Genomic DNA, 12,867 nt, shown 5'->3' on the forward strand with positions numbered 1-12,867 from the left:
CCACACACGGGGGATGCACAAGGTCTGCATTCAGGCAGGGGAGGGCAGGAAAGCGAATCTCAGGTACTCGGGGATTGTTGTGCCACCAACTTAATACCTGAGCAGGGAAAACAAAGGCGCTTTAGAGAAGCGGCTTGGATGCCGTGACCCTTCCCCCCAGCCCGAAGGAACCTGAGAGATAACAAGGGCTGAAAGAAAAGGCACAAACATAATTAAAACTAGCCAAGCGATTTCTGGAGGTATTATAGATGATGATAGCCCAGAGGATAATAGTATTCCTGGTATTATTAACATCCACTGGCACGAAGGCACAAGCAGTTTGTTTGGGTTTTTTAAGCTCTTCAGTGTAATTATTTTGGAGGGGGAGGAAAAAGTTCCTTTTTGGAAGGGAAACCTGGGTACAGCCAGAGCCAGGAGCAGTGCCCAGCCCAGGCTCTGTGGTGCTTTCTGTGTGCAGAGCTGCGGCGATGGGACAGGCACCCCTGGGGGCACGGCCACCCTGTCCCCTTCCTCCGACCGCTCTGACCCGCAGGCTCGGTGTGCTCGGGAGCGCTGAGGCTCCCCAGTGCCAGCTCGGGAGTTCAAACCCATCGGCACGGCTCGGCTCTCCGTCCCGCCAGCACGTTGAGTGAAAAGCATGGTTAATTCCTCTGCTGCGGCTGGTTTCTTCTTGCCTGCAGTGTCATGCCTGCTGACGCAACCCTGACCGGGGCAGAGCGAGGTTGAACAAAGCTAAGCAGGTGCCAGGGATTAATGTCCTGGACGATGCTTTTGTTCACGTGAAACAATTTCAGGATAATGAAGCCCAGAATCAGGCTATTCATCTCCCTGCTCATAACAACGGTCTCTTAATCAGGCCAATTGATTCCCAAACCCAGGCTTGCAGCATGAGCAAGCATCCTCTCCACCCCCGACAGCACATGCCATAGGATGGGATGTCCCCAAGAATCATGTCACAGTGCCCGGGCAGATGCCAACCCCACTCCCATTGGTATCACAAGCACATTCTATAGGGTTCAACTATTCACCTCAAGAAATACCCTCAGTTCCTTGGGGAAAGCGCCTGTCCATCACTTCTGATCCATCATACACGCTCAAACAAGCCAGGACCACATGCCGTGACCAAGCAGACCTCAGCTCTCACAAGCTGGGATTTAGACTCAACGATCCTTATGGGTCCTTTCCAGCTTGAGATACTCGATGATTCTAACTTGGGGTTTTTCACCGTCAATGCTGCCGACACTCCACATCACTTTGAGTCTGGATTTATCGGTCCCGCGGTGCAGAGCAGCAGGTTGCAGAACCAGGGGGGAAAAGCACCAGCGAGGTGAACAGGAAAAGCCCCCCTGGGCTGGGCCAGATGGGATCTCTGGGTGGGGTGGCTGGAAGCCAAACAACCACAACCAGTCAGGGTGAGAAAATGGTGTTGGGAGCATCACAGGAGTGGAATTTTCCTGAGAAATCACAGAGATGTTTGCAAAGAGTTTTTCACCCTGATCTGTTGCTAGATAGAGCCAAAATCCATCCTATTCCCATTGCATAATATGATCAATAGTAATACAAGCTCTGCCGTTATGCAAGAAAACTGGGGGCACTTTCTGTTCCAGTTTCATCTCGCCTTAATCACTGTTTTCTTGCATCGGAGTTAACACTGTTTCCTCGCTCTGCACTCACTGTAACCTCATTAAGCAAAAGCATAGTCTGTGTTATTTATTTATTCCACATGATAAAACCAGGATATTACTCACTGTGATAACACAGGTTAATTTGCAGTGAAGCCTCTCTTGGCAAACTTTTAATACAATTAATAACACCCCTATCAGATCCGAGATAAAAGGCTGTCATATCGTAACTTCGTTTCAGTCTTTGGCCCAGTAACGCTACATTTCAAGGTGCTGTAATTATGTTCCACTGATTTTTTTCTTCATTGTTACCCATAAAAAAACAAAGCATGAAATTAAATTAGTTCAATGTTATTCAGCACGAGCTTTGTCCAAAGCCAGAGCCCGCGTCAGGCAGGGAATGGCTGCGTTAAACTCCACTTCCAATGCACCTCTCTGCTGATCCTGGAGTCTGAAATTAGGTGGAGAGCATTTGAGGCGAGTGGGATAACCATCGTCACCCATCCCCTTCTAAATATTGTCACCCATCCCCTTCTGCCTGAGCGGCAGAGTGCAAGCAGAGCTGGGGGCAGCCCTTGGCCATCTGAGCCCCCAGAGCTGCACCCAGAGCAGGTACCTACGTCCTTCTACAGATGGGAGAACGAACCTGACGGCGGTTAATTTGAGCCGTTTCTAGTAAAAGCAAAAGAGGATGAAGCCCTTACAATATGGAGGAAACTATGTAAGATGGTCACTAACTGGAGTTACCATTTTGACCCGCTCCATTTGAAGTCTCATCGCAATCCTAGACCCCAGAACTGAGCCTTTCCTCCCATGTGAGGCTGCTTTAGTCCCAGCAGAGCCCAGCGCTGCTTCTGGGGCAAACACGAGCAAAGCAGGCGATGCGGTGAACCGTTTCTGAAAGGCGGGACCAGCCTTGCTGACCTCAGATCACTTCTCCCAGCTTTATATTCTACCAGCGTAAGCGAGAAGTGGCCACATGATTCGAGGGCAACAGGGTTATTTTAAAATTAGAAGAGGCTTTGAATAAGCTATTCCATGAATTTATTTTGCAAGTTTACCTTTTTCTTTTTGAACATCTAGGACAGCAGAGCAGTAAAAACCTACGCAAGAGATGGCATGAAGCACACTATTAAACCAGGGAAGCCTTCGCGAGGTGTCAGAGCCATGATAAGTCCTGTTTAAACTTTACCCAGAGCTAAACACCAAGAGTCAACATGAGCCGCTGCCCAAACTCTCTGATCAGGCCAGGCAAACATCCAATCAGAAGTATAAATCAAAGCCAAGACACATCCAAGTGAGACTGGAGTGTTTAACTCTACAATTCCCATCTGACCAGGACTTTCCCAGCAGGTTACCCACAGCCAGGTCTCTCCCCAGACATTTATTTATATAAGAAACCCATCTGTATGCATTATTTTTGTATTTGTTTTCCCCTGGTAGGCACAGACAAAAAGCAAATGCTCCGCAGGGTACACGGCGTACCAGCCCTGCAGCATCTGCGGGCACTGCTGGTAGATGCTGTATTTGCTTTTCCTCCGGCCCCATCTCCCCACCACCAAACCCGTTGGCCCCGGGAATCGGCTCCTGTCAAACGGCCCAAAATTGCAAATAACAGGAGGGAAAAAACACACTCCTGAGTTCATCGAGAAAGGAAAGAGAGGGTGACATGTTAGCTTTGGGGTCATCGGGCTCCCTTCACGTCACCCTCCTATCCCCAAATCAGGGATTATATTCTGCATGTGAAGGGGCGCAGCACGGAGGTGCTCTCTTTTTGGGAACTCTTTAAAAACCCCCAAATGCCACTTTCTTAAACCTCCATCACAGCCCACCGCTACCTGCAAGACCAGACATCTGCTCCCAAGGATGATGGGACATTCCGGCTGCCCACAATACGTGTCTTTGGGATCCGCAGCAGTCACCAACTGATTGCTTCCAGGAGTGGATTTTGCAGCTTTCCCTGCCCATCCCGGTGCCGGGAGGAGAACAGGGACCCGCTCCCACAGCCCCCTACCCCATCACCCCGCAGCCCCGTGTCCCTGCTGCCCTGCTTCGGCGCACGGCCGTCTGTCAGCATCCGTACACCTTCACCCAGGAATGTATGTCGGGCTGGCGGTCTGTCCGCTGAGCTCACTAAGCTTCGCATTAGGCCTTCAAGTGATGTAAGTCATAATTAAAATCCCATGTCGATATTCTGAGAACCGTTCTTTTTTCCAGATTGGGCAAAAGAAAGGTTAAAAAACACCATCTGTCGTGGTAATTTTTTTTCATATTTCTCCGTCCTTTCCCTCGTTACAGGGAAGCGGGGAGGGGAGAATGTTCATTTGAAGCTTGCAACATGTTTTATTAATTGATGGCAAATAATCCTAAGATAAAGTGCACAATACATTTTTTAATGAGAACATATGGTGGGGAAAATTGATAGGACCGAGCCTTTGAAGATTTCCTTCTTCACTCTGAGCGCAGTTACAAGAGGAGCAGGCAAAGATTTGCACAGGGAAGCCCGAATACTCCTCAAAGGGAGACCAAGGGAAGGAAGGGGCAGGTGAGGGGATCGCCACCATCGCCAGCCCAGTACCAAGAGCTCCAGCTAGACACGATCCCCCACACAATGCCCCAAAACTTCATGGTTCACAGCCCGCCTAAACACAAAATCGTCAGAGCACTCTAAATTCACCAGTAACTTCCATCCACTCCAGGTGCCCTGGTTCTGGGGATGCTCCTTGGCACCAACTGGTTAGGAGCAGGCGTAAGCTAAACTGAAACAAGCTGCTTATAAAGAGCAAGCTGCTCAGGAGTTAATGCCCACTTGGCCACCCTAATTAAACAAGAGTGAGCGTGCACATGGATGCAGGCTTACTTTGGCCTGCTGTAAAGCTAAGACTCCATCCCGGAATGACTTTGGTAAAATCAGAAGGAAAAAACCTTGTGTTTTCATATTGTTTCTTGGTAACCCCCATGGATGACCTTCAGCTCCTGCATAACCTATTCTCTGCAAAGCCATGCTACAAGGAGACGATGTAATGGGGACAGGGGACACCCGAACCGTGCCCTGAGCCCACTGTCCTGCACAACATCCCCTGCCTCTCCTCCCTTCCCTCGCCATAAAACTGCCATTAAACAGCAGCCACTCTGGGGTCCATCCTGAGAAAGGCAGCAGAGCCTGAGTCAAAGGGAAATGCCCAAAAGCACATCGGGAGCTGTCTACCGTGAAGTGTTTTTTCTTAATAATGTAATTCATATATTTTAGATTTATTAGCAGCGCCCAGCTGTGCTGCAGACACATTCACAAAAACCGGGGAACACGACGGGGGGAATGGTATTTAAAGCAACATCTCTGGCAAAAAAATAAATAATGAAAAATCACCTCCCAAGAGCAACCTGATCCCCAAGCAGCCATACCCACATTAAATACGGGATTCTTCCAGGGATGGAATGACTTGGGAGCACAGGCCCCCAGCTGATTTTAGAGGACTTGTGCTCACTTTGGCATCTCCAAATATGCCATTCTAATACACGTCCACAAACAGTTACACCCTCCAAACCAAACACACCCCGGCCCTTAATCCACCACTCCCAGAGGAGCCTGAGAAAACAGCCGAGTCTTGCCGGGTATGAGGAGAATGAGCTCGTGCAGCCAAGTGCTCCCCACCACCCACCAGCACATTTCAGGTCTTGTGAACCAGTTCTACACCAACGCAGCCGGACCCCTGCCCCGGCAGTGTCCATCTGCTGGGGATAATGCCTTCAAAATACAGGGGATTCACTGCACGTGTTTTGGGAAGGAATTTTGCCTTGTACCCGGCAACGAGACACAGCTCTGGGTGATTCAACACGTTCAGCATCCCCTCGAGGTGCATCACGGGGTGCGGATGCACAAACAGCCCCGGAGATCTGGGCTCAGGCTGGTGCTGCAGGGCTGGAGGCCACGCAAACCAGGGGCTACAAGCAAGAAGCATCCCCAAACTTTATCGAACAGTCACTTCAAAATATATTTAAATTCCTTGTTAAATAGAAATAGAGAAATGAAGAAACAATAAAAAGCATCTGGCTTTCGCATCGTTCACTTTCACTCAGGGAAGTGGCTCCCCTCCACTGAAATTTAGCTTTCAGGTGGGAAAAGTCAGGATTCATGTGGTTCCGGGAGCTGACACTTTAAGGAAAATATCCTCAGTGTGGGGAGTCCGGTGCTTTTCCAGCCTGTCAATATTTCTTGGCCTTGTTCAATTCGGTCATGAGACCTGGCCGGGGCACCTCGGGTCAGGAGCTGGAAGTGCCAATTTGCATCTGTAACCCATTAACCACAGGCAGATATGGATATGGAGAGAACTTTGCTTTAAAAACATATAGCCTCAAAATAAGACGCCTTACTTCACGGCTTTTTGCCACTCATTTGGGATTCCTGCCTAATATTTTTAAGACTCTGACGAGATGGACAAACAGTTCTGGATGAGGAACACACCGGAGGCTTATAAATAAAGATATTTTTCAGTAGCACACGATAGAGGGTGCTTCCATTTTCAAGCAACAAGCCCTATAGCCCTTCAGGGGAGTGGTGAAAGACAGATCTTTTGAAGATATGACCCCAAAACAGCCATCAACTCCCATGTGCTCTGGGTGCTCCTGCCAGCTTCTGCCCCTGGCAGCACAGGATGACCCCCAGCTTCCCAGCCCCGAACGATGCTGGTGGCCCAAGCCAGCAGGATTCCTCTCATTCTTCATATGGACTTTCACCACTCAAACCAAAGCCAGGAGCAGAGCTGCCGGGCGGCGTGGGCAGGTGGCGGAGCCCAGGGTAGGATGGGAGGCTCAGCCAATCCTGCGACTTTCCCACGCTTTCCGTGATCCCTTTCTATCAGTGTTGTGACAGGAGATGTCAAGGACTTTCCAACGGTGCCAAAAGTGCCTCTCTGGCCTTGTGGGGTGGCACTGGGGAGATTTTGCCTCCCTATGGGGGGTCCCTCCTTGATACGGCAGCCAGATCTGGGGCACCTCTGGCATCCAACACCCAGGAACACCTCAGTGCTGTCCTCAGGAGCAAAATGCTCCAAAAGAGCCCCAGAGCCAGGAGCCCCCCCCTTAGCATCCAACCCACTGGCACCAACTCCTGGCAAAACAGCCCCAGGGACGGAGAAAACGGTCCCCCAAAAAGAAGGGGGAAAGCAGCAGTAATAGGAGGGGAAACAGGAAGCAAAAATTGGTTGGACACTGAAATGGGCTTGGGACGCCCGGGATGCAGCCATACAGCCCCAGGGAAGCACCCACATACCTGCACTGGCACCCACTTTAGGGAGAAGCTTTCGGAGAGGCTTGGACTGCCATCAGTTTGTTTAACAGAATACAGAATATCTCAGGAGCAGTTGAGACACCTCCCTGAGCCACCAGCTCCAGCAACCAGCCCTTCATCGCACCCCATCCTCCTCCTCCTCTGCACATGAAGCCTCTTCCCGTGGTTGCGCACCCTCTCCCTGCTCGCTTCCAGTGGAATTTCCAGCTTTCTGTGGCAGGTTTTGAAGGAAAAGATGTCTTGGCATTTCGCAAGGCAAAACGAACCGCCTGGCAGGGGCGGGAGGATGGTGAGGGCTTAAGGGGAGAGCACTGCTTGGAGAGCCGTATGCCCACTGCTGCCCTTCCTCCCTGCCAGTGCCCAGCTCCTCACCAAAAGGCGCGGACCGACCCGTACAGGCACAATATTCACCCTTGTTCTTGCACCTACTTCCAACAGCCTGCTCTTTATCCCTGCTGCCTGAAGGACACAAGCAGGATAGGGAGGATAGAAAGAAAGATTTCTCCTTTTGCAGCTCCTAAAATTAAGATCTACAGAAAACAAAGGCAAAACCAAAAAGTTAAGAAAGTGCGTAAAAATATTTCCAGCGTTTACCTTAAAGCACTACTGGAGCAAAAGGCAATCAGTAGTGAACCGAGATCTTGCCTATAGCTCTTGAAAACTGGCCAGTTCCATTAACACAGTAATGGCAACGTGCAAGTGTGTGTATATGTGTATTTTTTTTTTTACATATAGATATATATAATTTTTCCCATGGAACTCTGGACTATGTGGATAGCTGGGCCAGGAATCCTATGAGAAGAGAACAGGATTTCCCAGGAGATTTCCACCGCTTCCTCCCTGTCCTCAGGCCGGAAAGCTGCTGCTGTGAGAATTGTCCTTCCCTGGGTAATTTGGCCCATCCTCTGCAGTGCCGAACAACGCGGGGCCAAACCGATGGGAAACATCACATCATCTCTGGGTTTTTAATTAAAAAAAAAAAAAAAATGGTGTAAATATTGTTCATGATTTGGATAAATGTTCGGACTTGAGAAGACATTTGCAAACTGGGGCTCTGCGATCAGACTCGGGCAGTAAATCTGTCGGAGCCCGAGGCTGCTCCAGACCGACACCGCTGTGCGGGGGGATGCACAGGCTGAAAGGCCAAGCCACCAACGCAGCCCCGACCGGGCACCCTTCAGAAGGCGGGACTTCGCCTATCTGGAGCCCACCTTGTTGATGTTTGTTCAACAATGAGGTATCCATGCTTGGCATAAAAATACTCCATCCACGGGAGAGAGAGTAGGATCAGCAGTATGCAGGTTTTCGAGAAACAAACCCATTCTTCGCTTCATGGCTGGATTCTTCCCAGGACCCGGGGGAGTCAGGCCATTTCACTGCGTTCTTTGGGACGGAAATACTGTATAAAGTGAAACTTCTCTACTAAAAAAAAAAGTTTTCCTTGTTTTTTAAGTTTGGCTAAAGACATATTTCCTTATTGGCTGGCGTATCAAAGAAGAAAACATAAATGTTACTTAATTTTAAGGAACTGGGGCTCTGTAAAGAAAATGGAAATGCAGCGTGCAGCCCTGTCGCACTCAGTTACTGTCCCCATCAGTAGCCTTTCCCAAGGCAGCCCCAGGAGGCCACCAATTCGCCCTATGCCAAAGAAAAATTAATTTGTGACTTCAGAACCTCAGGCAGACTAGGAAATATGACGGGTTTAATTTTTTGCAGACCTACGATAATGAGCCACGTTCCCTTCACAGTCACAGACAGAAACCTGCAGAAAATGCTTTGCCCATCTGCTCCTTCCCCACAGAGCAACGCAGGATCTGTAGCTCTTTTTTTCTGTCTAGAGACTAGATGGCAGGTCCTTGGGCATCTCCTTGTGTTGTTATGTGCGTGAAGCAGTACGGGCAACGGCGCCTCAACATTCCAGTTTCTAAAGAGACAGAAAATAAGGACTAGGTACCAACTGAAAAGCAAACTGAAAACAAGACGTTTGGATGTCCCTCACTTCCAAACATCCAGCACTACTACACAAAACAAACCCACCAAAACTATCCAACCTTGCACCAGGGACAAGGTTTCCCCAGATTTGTTGTCTCTACCATTGTGATCTGTTTATCACCAAATGCCAAACTCACTTCTCTACAGGAGCTGTTTCGGACCTCACTGTTCCCAAGCAGACACCATATTCAGCCAGAGAGTCCCACCACCACCCAACGCCCACCAAGGGATTTTCTCTGTACAAGTCTTTCCGATTAAGAAAATACAAATCTGAAGGGAAAAAGATAAGGGAGGATCTCAGGAGCTGGACTGGGGCTTTTTCCGACTTCAAAACCTGCAGGTCGCACCTTTGTGAGGAAAGAGCAATGCCCACACCCAGCTCTGCACACAAAACCAGCCCTGTGCACTCAGCGGCCGTAACTCACCCACATTTCGGACAGTGATCAGCGCCATGCCCCCCCCGCAGCCCTCCCCACGCTCGAGGAGGTCTCAGATCAGTGGGGAGGAGGTGAGAAGGGAGAGGAGGGCTGTTTGGAGTGAATTTCAGACTTTCGCATCCCCTCTCCAGATGTGCCGGGTAAGCGGCCGGGAGTGGAATCTGACTCCGGAGGAAGGGATTTAAGACATGATTTAGCAGTTTACCTCCAACGTTTGTCCTGAATTTTTTACGGAGCGGTTCGAAGTCAAGCTGAGAAGTTTCTCAAGCCCTCGTCCAAGCCGGCGGGGCCGCCGAGCCGGTGCCAACCCTCACCCTGTACCTCCCCGCAGATTCTAGGAACTTCACCCGAGCAAGGGAGGTATTTTTCTGCAACCTCCCTACCTCGCCCTGTGCTTTTTGGCCAGGGCTGCGTAATACCGTTTGGCCTGTCCTGGCAGCCAAGTGCCAAGGTATATATGTACGTACCGATCAAAATGAATGGAGCTGCTGAATTAAGTGTTGGAGCAAAACCCCGCAGGACAATAAAATCCATTGATGGTGGAGCAGAGTCCAAGTCTCCGTTGCTCCGAGCCAGAGCTCCCACAGCAGAGCCCTCTTGGTCTGAGCTATCCCTGCTGTGGGATGGTCACCAGCCTCCCAGCTGGATTCCTCCTGAGGAAAAGCCACTTCTCTCTGGAAACACGATGGGCAGACCTCTGCTGCCAGCTCAGTGTGGGTTTAAGGCTTCTTTCGGGACACCTACCACCTAGCTTGTAGCCCTCTCAAGGACTGCCCAAGCCCATGCTAGTTGGAAGAGGGAGTCCACATGCAGACAACGTCCTCCCGGTCACTCAGTCCACACAAATTGAGACTAGGCATGGTTGAGCATGCATTGGTCTAAGCTGGGTCCAGCACATGCCCTGGAAGCCTGCGTGACTCGAAGCAACGGTGGCTGCAGACCCCTTCGCTCTCCAATACTTTCATTATGCCATGCGAAGCAAAGAGTGAAAGATTCTTCCAGCTGCCACGCTGGGTTTGGGAGGGAAAAATATCACTGTGACTCATAAATGGAGCAAATTCAATATGGACAGCCATTGACAAGGGATAAATATGAAAGAAACCCCTAGGATGTCAATTCTACCGTTGCTGTCTGGCTCTTTTCTGACCATAACCACACTTTAAACACCAGTTTATGATGCAAACAGCCAGCAACCTACTGCTGGAAGCTTGTGGAACAAACTACCCACTTCGCAGAGATAGCAACAGCCCAGGTAGACATGGGAAAGCCAGCTCGCTTGAAGGCTGAGCCAGGACAAGACGACTTGTTTGGCTCTGGGATGCAAACCACAGCTCTAAGCCATTGATGCTGGCCATCTGCATGTGAAAAAGCAAACATATAAATAAAAATTACTGTGAATGGCAGAAAACGATGCTGGAGAACCTTCCCACTGGCTTGGCTTCTCCTTAGGCCTGGAAGCAGAGCTGTACCACAGCCAATGCTCAGCCAAAGCCAGCCTGCAATCGCTCGCCCACCTCCGTGCCCGGGCGGGGAGGCTGGGCTGCAAACCCTCTCCCACCCGCGGTTGTTGGAACAAGGGAGAGGCTGTACGCTTGCAGCTTCGGAAAATTATTAAAAAAAATGCCAATCAGTTGGTCAGAGCCTTTTTTTTTTTTTTAAATTTGGTTTTGAATGACACAAACCCTCCTGTATTGCAAAAAAAAAAAAAAATAATCTGCCACGGGTCAGTTTTGCAAACGGCGGAGTTCGCTTTCTGCAGAGGGCTGATCCATGGTCTGCCTGGGTTTTGGGTGAGGATGGAGGTCATAAAACTCCCTGGGCTGCCTCTGGGACGGACCCACTGCCTGACCCAAAGATCTCGTTTCAGCTCTCTCCCGTGGTAGCTTGTGTCTGCTGCTGAAGGCAGGGGAGATTCACGCTCAACGGCTGCACCGGTGCCACCAAACTGGTTTCTGGGTGTTGGTGGCAGTGACACCCCAGTACATGCGGGGAGTCCGACGTGCAGGACAGATAATGCACGGTGTTCCCCGCTCGCACACGGCCGCTCTCCAGCAGCTCTGGAACACGTAGCTTCCTCGCTCTGCTTGCGGGATCTTAAAAAGAGCCAAGAAGTGTGCTGGATACTCAACCTGAAAGCCGCCACACAAAAAAATGCAACCTCAGCCTCTCTTATTTTTACTTCTTTTTCTAAAAGACAGTTGTGCAGCTTTCCTCTGCGTGCCCGTGGGTCTGCCAGTCTGACAGCTTCAAAAGTTAGATAAACCCACCTTTTGGCCAGTTTTAAGGCCATCTGGGAAAAGACAGAGCTTCTGAAGGATGGAGCAGTGTGGCAGAAGGTGGTCAGGGAGAGGAAGAGAGGCCTGTGGATGTGGTGACAGAGAAAGGACTGCCCTGTGGACATGCAGCACATGGATGCATCGGACAGAAGCGAATTTACCCAGAGAAAGCTTTTGTGAATGCCCCAGTAACAGGAAAAGCTTTCACCCACCTGCCCTGCTAACAGAGTAAGAGCTTCTCTCACTTCCACACCACCTTTGGAACAAGATTTACAGGATGGGAGCGATTTCTATCTAGCCCTCTTGAGCCAGATGTGCAACAGCTGCACAGCAGCACCGGAGCCCAGTCTCGTGCCATACCCAGCACTCAGCTCTGCTGCAAAGCACAGCCATAACCCCTTGCACTTGCTGTTTCCCACATTCCTGCACCCTGTGCCAACAGCACTGCAAAGGCTGGGCCTCTCCAGCAGGCAAAGCATGCAAAAACGGCCGGAAAGACCAACAAGGTGACATCGTGCCGTTCACACGGACTCACCGGCCCCTACGGTTTGCTCCACCATGGCAAGGCAAGACCCATCACTGCAAGCAAACCCTGCCTACCACCCTGCAGTTATCAGCAGAGCTCATGAACACAATTCACCCTCCTGACGATCATAATTAAAAAAAAGAAAAAGAGAGAGAGACAGGTGGCACACCCTTCACTAGAGAGGTTTTCATAATGGTTAAACATTGGCCTGGAGCCAGACCACAGCTCTGAAAGCTCAGGGGCAGGAGGAAGGGACCTGGGATCTGAACTCCGAATTTCACAACTGGTCCCATGCACACAGAGGGACGAGCCCAAACCCCCCCATTCAGGAGGCTGAAGTCAGATCTCGATCTGAATTTGGTGGCTTGGGCCAGTTTCAAGAATCACAAATTACCTCTACTTATTATTATTATTAATAATAAAGTGTTATTTTATGCAGGAGCTTTGAGGTTCATTGTGATTTGCAGACAAGCTGTTAGACCAGGGGTGGAACGCGCGGCTGGCAGGAGCCGGTGGGATTCGCATTGTCTCCAGCGCCGGGGCCGAACTCTGCCTGAGCCCCGCGATGGAACGCGCAGGTCTCGGCACCGCCGGAGCTCCACGCCAGCCCCCGGCCCCAGGCTGCAGGCGTTCACCTCGAACCCCCCCTCCCGAAAGCAGCAGCTCAGCCTCCTGCACCTTTGCCGTGAACATCTCCGGCCGGGATTGTCCCCTGTGGTGGCCACGA

The 12,867-nt window shown here is 50.5% G+C and overlaps 1 protein-coding gene across 1 annotated transcript in view; it reads left to right on the top strand.

The window, feature by feature from the left end:
* The first annotated feature begins 4,816 nt into the window (after nt 1-4,816).
* Nucleotides 4,817-12,867, top strand: part of RPL38 (ribosomal protein L38) — a 488,213-nt gene continuing 480,162 nt past the window's right edge. Inside the window, exon 1 of the mRNA XM_075440988.1 lies at nt 4,817-4,827. The gene's annotated coding sequence lies outside the window, so the exon portion shown is untranslated. The remainder of the gene's footprint in view (nt 4,828-12,867) is intronic.

Source organism: Opisthocomus hoazin, chromosome 21, assembly GCF_030867145.1.
Source record: "Opisthocomus hoazin isolate bOpiHoa1 chromosome 21, bOpiHoa1.hap1, whole genome shotgun sequence".
NCBI classification, from domain to species: domain Eukaryota; kingdom Metazoa; phylum Chordata; class Aves; order Opisthocomiformes; family Opisthocomidae; genus Opisthocomus; species Opisthocomus hoazin.